General features: G+C 46.0%; 1 pseudogene; it reads left to right on the forward strand.

The window, feature by feature from the left end:
- The first annotated feature begins 922 nt into the window (after positions 1–922).
- Positions 923–3,682, forward strand: LOC144577535 (large ribosomal subunit protein eL29 pseudogene; annotated as a pseudogene).
- The last annotated feature ends 3,743 nt before the right edge of the window (positions 3,683–7,425 follow it).

Here is a 7,425-nt window from a genome sequence, read left to right on the forward strand (position 1 = left end):
CCCTTTTATCCAGCCTGCGATGTGGAGCCTCCCTGTGTTCAGCATATCCACACTGTAGACGCTACCTGCTTTTTAGTCCCTAGGTAGCTATCTCTGTTATAAGATGACCGTCATACTATCACAGTGCTTGTGCTCAAGCGACTCTCATTTTACAGGAGAACAAGTCCTTGAATAACACTGTTTTTTTCTTTTTTTTTTTTTGAGTTGGAGTCTCACTTTGTCACCCAGGCTGGAGTGCAGTGGCATGATCTCAGCTCACTGCAACCTCCACCTCTTGGGTTCAAGCAATCCTCCTACCTCAGCCTCCAGAGCAGCTGGAATTGCAGGCACATGCCACCACGCCCAGCTAACTTTTGCATTTTTAGTAGAGACGGGGTTTCGCCATATTGGCTAAGCTGGTCCCAAACTCTTGACTTCAAGTGATCCGCCTGCCTCAGCCTCTCAAAATGCTGGGATTACAGGCATGAGCCACTGCACTCAGCCTCTGTTATAGTGTTGATGAGAAAAAAAAAAGTTGGAGTTCGCTCATTCTCCTCAAGTCTGCGTGGGTTTCCTCCCACATCCCAAAGATATGCACGTGAGGTGAATTTGCATGTGTACCTTGTCTCAGGATGAGTAAGTGTGGGTGAGTGTGGGTGTGGGTGTGAGTGTGGGTGTGGGTGTGGGTGCACCCTATGAGATAATGGCATCCTCTCCAGGGTGGGTTCCCACCTTTCACCCTGAGCTGCTGGGACAGGCTCCTGCTACCCATGACTCTGAACTGCAATTATTACTTGCTTTTGATAACCTTTCTTAAATACATGCATAACACACATTTATTGTAAGGTTTAATATGAGTAACTTGGCCTTTGTTTAGAAGTTTGGTGATAGTTTTGTCACCAGAAATATGCTACAGGAACTTACCTCTTGTTTATATCATTAACCTATGGTAAAATTGATTTCCTTATATGTTGTTTCACTTATATGCGGTTTCACAACAGGTTCTAGTTTCTAAGAACCTATTGATGATGTTAAGTGAGGACTTACCACACTTAATGACCTCAAAGCATAAAGAGTAGTGGTGCTGGCAATTTGGGTATGCCAAAGAGAAGCCATCAAGTGCTTCCTTTGAGCAAAAAGATAAAAGTTCTCCCCTTAATAAGGAAACAAAAGATATTGTAGGATGAGGTTGTTTAGATCAATGACAAAGGCCAAGTGTGGTGGTACAAGTCTGCAATGCCAGCACTTTGGGAGGCTGAAGCAGTAAGATCATGTGAGGCCAGGAGTTCGAGACCAGCCTGGCCAACATGACTAAACCCATCTCTACTAAAAATACAAAAAATTTAGTTGGGTGTGGCGATGCATGCTTGTAATCTCAGCTACTCAGGATACTGAGGCAGAAGAATCACTTGAACCTGGGAGGCGGAGGATGCAGTGAGCCTAGATTGCGCCACTGCACCCCAGCTTGGATGACAGATCAAGACTCCATCTCCAAAAAAAAAAAAGAAAGAAGAACTGTGATAAGGAGTTTGTGCTAGTTTTGCCATCACGCCTCAAACTGCAGGTTACTACCACAGTGTGTGGTAAGTGCCTAGCTAAAACGGAAAGTCATTAATTTTTGTGGGTAGAAGACATGAACAGAACATGTTGCAACTGATGGCAATTGGGTTTGGTGTTTCCAAGGTTTCAGGCATCCACAAAAAGTCCCGGAATGTCTCCCCCACAGATAATAGGGTACTCATTTTTCAAATCGATATTGTGATTGGCAGAATATAGCCTCTTAAAAGCCTAGGATTTCATGCTATCCTTTGTTCATCATGAACTTCTAAAACAGATGCTACTCTTCCTGTCCCAGGAGTTTTCAAGCTGTGGGTTTTGATGCAGACATGGCCAATTCCAAGAACCGTACCACACACAACCAGTCCCCCAAATGGCACAAAAATGCCATCAAGAAACCCCGATCACAAACATATGAATCTCTTAAGGGGGTGGACCTCAAGTTCCTGAGGAACATGCAAAGATGCAGGACAACAATGCCAAGGCCGTGAGTGTGAGAGCCAAGGCTATTAAGGCCCCCGTGAAACCCAAGGAGGCTTGCCCAAGATCAGAAAGGGCATCAGCTGCAGGCTCCATCGATTTGCCTGCAGTGCCCACCCCAAGCTTGGAAAGTGTGCTCATGCCTACGCTGCCAGGAGTCTCCGGCTCTGCTGGACAAAGGCCAAGGCTCAAAACCAGATCCAGACCATGGCTTCAGCTCCAGCCTCAGTTCTGGTTCCAGCTCAGCCTCCCAGAGGTGCTCAGGAACCCGTGAAGGCTTCCAAGTAGAGGTCTCTGTCTGTCTTCATTCTGGCAGACAGAGACCTCTACTTGGGAGGCTTCAGGGTGACCTCTGGGCTGCTGTCTGCTTGGGGCTGGTGCCTTCTTGTGCTATTTGCATAAATAAATTGAAGGCAGGAAAAATACATACATATATACATAGATGTTAAAAGAGTAATTATTGTGTAGGTTCTGTGAACATTTTTTGAAGTTAAAAATCATCATATTCAAAAAGGGTTTGTTCAAACCACTGACATAAACAGCTGGAATTTAGAAAACAAAGTGAACACTTTAGCCTAAGTGGTTCAGTGGATTTTGTTTTTCATCCAAAAGATGAGATTTGAATAATAATTTGAATAATGATTAAGTATATGCATTTCAGGTGTTCCAATGTATATGAAAGGAGAAAGCTTCATACCTACATGTTATAATTCTCTGATAGGTCATGATACCTTAAATCAGATAAATTGGAGCACAGGTGAATGGAGGCCTCAGGTTAATTAACTTCTTCAAGAGCAACCAGAAAATTAGCAAAGACATGAGAAACCATTCACTCTAACTATGCATACTAATCAGCCAGGACACTCTGAAGCCTATTAAATCAGATTTTTAATCTTCTAAGCGCTGTAGACAACTATGTGACATCAGCCACACCCTCAAATCTTAAGGGAAACATGAATACAAGAATACCTCTGTGCAAGGAACCATGCATAAAAGGACTCTGCCTTCAAATCAAGTCCAGCTGTTCTTGTCTGTCATCAAATGTGAATGGAGATATGGGTACTAGTCCCACACATGCCATAAACTAGCAGTGAGTCACTTCTTGAGTAAGTCATTTTGTTCCTCTAGACTTTGATCTGATAAAGGGAGGGACTGGACCAAATAATCTTTAAGGTCTCTTCCTACTAGTGTGTTTCTGCCTTTTGGTCGATGACTATGATGAGCAGTGCCATCTGTTCCCAGGTTGCTGGCTGGTGCCACTGCTCTTGTCCTGTGTTCTAGGAGAAGTGGATAGAAGATTTGCCTAGAGAGGCGAGCAGAGGCAGAGATGACTTCCTTATTTGATGTGGAATAAGTCTTGATAGGCTGTCATTTCCACAACCCTTTCACAAAAGCCGTTTCTCTACAAGAAGTGAAGCTTCCCTTTCTCCCTTTCTGACCTGTCCCTTTAGGCTAAAATTTGCCAGCAAACCTGATTTCTTTCTTCCTATTTTTGAACTCGATTTCACGCACATAAGAAATGCTGCCTGTTCACTCCCTGCACTGCTGGGAGGAAATCATGTAAGATGACCCAGCTCTTTTGAAAAATATCGTGGCATGAAAGATCGCAATGCTTAAAAATGCTCATAGCCTTTTATCTTATACCAGAAATCAATCTTAAAGAAGTAATCTGGGCCGGGCGCGGTGGCTCAAGCCTGTAATCCCAGCACTTTGGGAGGCCGAGGCGGGTGGATCACGAGGTCAACAGATCGAGACCATCTTGGTCAACATGGTGAAACCCCGTCTCTACTAAAATTACAAAAAATTAGCTGGGCACGGTGGTGCGTGCCTGTAATCCCAGCTGCTCGGGAGGCTGAGGCAGGAGAATTGCCTGAACCCAGGAGGCGGAGATTGCGGTGAGCCGAGATGGCGCCATTGCACTCCAGCCTGGGTAACAAGAGCGAAACTCCGTCTCAAAAAAAAAAAAAAGAAGTAATCTGAAATGTCACTGCAGATTTAGACATGAGGACACGCATCATTGGGTTGTATAACTGCAAACACTGGAAGCAGCCTACACTTCCAGAACAGAGGAATGCTGAAGAAGTTACGGCATATTGAAACGATGAAATACTGTGTTAACAAATGGTGTCAAAGACTTTGAAATAGAGACTCGGAAACCACTTATTTTGAAAAATGATACGTGAAGAATACAAGATACAAAATTAGGCTGGGCGCAGTGGCTCACGCTTATAATCCCAGCATGTTGGGAGGCTGAGGCAGGCAGAACACCTGAGGTCAGGAGTTCGAGACCACCCTGGCCCACATGATGAAACCCATCTCTACCAAAAATACAAAAATTAGCCGGGCATGGAGGTGAGTGCTTGTAATCTCAGCTATTCGGGAGGCTGAGGCAGGAGAATCACTTGAACCCTAGAGGTGAAGGTTGCAGTGAGCTGAGATTGCATCATTATACTCCAGTTTGGGCGACAAGAGTGAGACTCCATCTCAGATACAAACAAATAAGCAAAATTGGTTGTACCATGTGATTTCAACTCCGTAAACAAATAAAATGGATAGAAAAAAATATCGAAAAGAAATATACCAAAATGTTAGCAGTGGTATTTCTGGATGCTGGGATTCCCTCTTGCTTATACTCATCTAACATTTTTATTAACAAATATTGTTATAAAAACAAAAATACTGGCCAGGTGTGGTGGCTCCTGCCTGTAATCCCAGCACTTCAATGCAGGTGGATCACCTGAGGTTAGGAGTTTGAGAACAACCTGGCCAACATGGCAAAACCCTGTCTCTGCTCAAAATATAAAAATTAGCTGGGCATGGTGGTGTAAGCCTGTAATCTCAGCTACTCGGAAGTCTGAGACAGGAGAATCACTTGAACCCAGGAGGTGACGGTTGAAGTTAGCCAAGATCTAGCAACTGCACTCCAGCCTGGACAACAGAGCAAGACTCCGTCTCAAAAAAAAAAGAAAAAGAAAAAAGAAAACTCACAGGGCAGAAGACCCTACCAGGAAGATAATTGTGGGGCTTCCCCTCAAGCTCCCCACCCGCATGGGTGGCTCTGATGAGACAGAATGTGTACACATTCATTAATGGCTCCCTGACCTGCCAAAGCAGCCCAGCGGAAGGTGCTCTGCTGTTCTTGTCATTAAATTTAGACTACAGGTGGCAGGAAGGACACAGGAGGAAGGATTAAAGATCTAAGGGGGCGGCTGCTTAGGAAGTTTTGGGAACCTAAATCTGGGTTGTGCTGTTGAGTGGAAACTCCACTTCTAAACATCCCAGCCAGCTGGTGTGGCACTCTTTGTCCCGAGAACTGGAGGTGGAGACTCACTTGTCCACACAAATACCCAGCCTGCGTACCACCAGCAGGAGTCTGCTGAGACCAGGAGCCAACCAGGTGGGCAACCCCACTAGAGACTTTTGGGGGTGCTCTGCTTGCTCTGAAGGCTGTCTGATCCCACAGGGGGATGCCACAGGCAGCCTGGACAAAGCCTGGGCAGCACCCGGGAGATTTTCCCTTCCTCTCAAACATGTAGCGCGGAGGTGAAGTGTGAGCGCTCTGGAGCGAAAGCCACTTTTGTCTTCCGGATCTTCTACTAACTAGGTTGGAGGATAAACCTTGGATAAGCTGCTTGGTTGGTGCCTCACTTTCCCCATTTAGCATGGAACGTTGGACCTGACATATGGTAGATGCTTGACAAAGGCTGTTGAATGAAGGACAAGGGGTAGGCTAGGGTGGGCCTCATCAAGCAGACCCCTGAGGAAGGCTCATAGGGGCTTCTCCCCTTTGAGAAGAGACACATGGCGTGTCACGGTTTCCTGCTCTCCCACACCCCTACACTGCTCAACTAAGAGGAAATCCCCTTTTATCCATGCAGGCATGTCGCTGGCTTTCCTCTTGGTGGGAAGCCACAGTTAGGCATGGCTCCGTCTTGGCAGGGTTTGGGGCAGCAGGGTCCTCACCATCGGTTGATGGGGTGGTGGGAGCTTCTTTCCTCCATCGGTCTCACAATCTTGCTTCCTCTAACATATTTCCATCTCAACCACAGTGTAATTATATTATCTTTAAGAATGTAGGAAAACCCTCCCCACTACTTCCCACCACCTCTACCCTGCCTCTGGTCACAGGCGATGGAGTCCAGGCTTGAGCCAAATGTAACCAGCCCACAAGGGTCAAGAGGGCCCCAGGGGGCCTTAAACATAGAAGGAAAAAATAAGAGCACATCAAGGCTCTCCCAAGGGGCCAGCCAAGAGAATGTTCAAGCCCACGCAGAAGTTCTTTAAAAGTTGAGAGGGGTGGGAGAGCTTCCCTTGAGGGTAACGGAGAAGAAGGATAAACAGGAAAATCAGCATTCAAAGGAGAGGATGAGGGAAGGGAGACTATCCCCACACACCCAGGGTGGGCGGTTACACGAGATCTCACAGTTCATCCACAGCTCTCTCTCATCCTAAATATCTCTGCAGCCTCTGAGGCTACAAGTTTCTCTACTTTTAACCACGAGCAGAGACAGAGGCATATCAGGCGTGAACCCCAGTAACCAGTTAACGATGGAAATCCAAGAAGAGAGAGACACATGTCATTAGTTGCTGCCCAGGCTCTGTGGGTGGAGGGGCTGAGGGAGGGTGGGGACGGAAGATGGGGTTTATCTACAGCCCATCAAGCCCACCAGCAGCAATTGCTCCCGGTGTTGGGGATTTGGGGGCTTCTTTCCAGGTCACTGTAGCTAATTTAAGTCATCTGTGTGCAGAAACTCAGTTAAAATGGAATTTTAGCAGAATTCTTCATGTGGATGCTGTGGTTAAACAGAAATTCCTTTTAAGTGATGCTTGAACAGTGAGTCAAAATGATGCCAGAAGGCTGGTGATTAACTCCAGGACAGAGCAAGGGCTGGGTGGAGAGGATATTTACGTGGAACACACAGGCCAGAGTGGAAGGGAAATGATTCCTTCTCCCTGTCTCTCAGCAGGAGGTGGCCTCCTCCTCTCCTCCCACCCACCCCTGTTCTATAGGGAGCATTTTTTCCTTATAGAATTCTTGAGCCTGATTGAACTTCAATGATCATAGTTAAGAATCTGTCTTTATCAAGATAAAGTATCTTTTGTTGTTTTTATCTTATTAAAAAGTACCACTGCTCTGCCAGGCGTGGTGGCTCACGCCTGTAATCCGAGCACTTTGGAAGGCTAAGATGGGTGCATCACTTGAGGTCACAAGTTCGAGACCAGCCTGGCCAACGTGGTGAAACCCTGTCTCTATTAAAAATACAAAAAGTTAGCTGGCGTGGTGGTACATGCCTGTAATCCCAGCTACTTGGGAGGAGAGATTTTCTTACACCTGGTGAGCCAAGATCACACTAGTGTACTTCAGCCTGGGCTAATGAGTGAAACTTCATCTCAAAAAAAAAAAAGTAT

Source organism: Callithrix jacchus, chromosome 8 (assembly GCF_049354715.1).
Source record: "Callithrix jacchus isolate 240 chromosome 8, calJac240_pri, whole genome shotgun sequence".
NCBI classification, from domain to species: domain Eukaryota; kingdom Metazoa; phylum Chordata; class Mammalia; order Primates; family Cebidae; genus Callithrix; species Callithrix jacchus.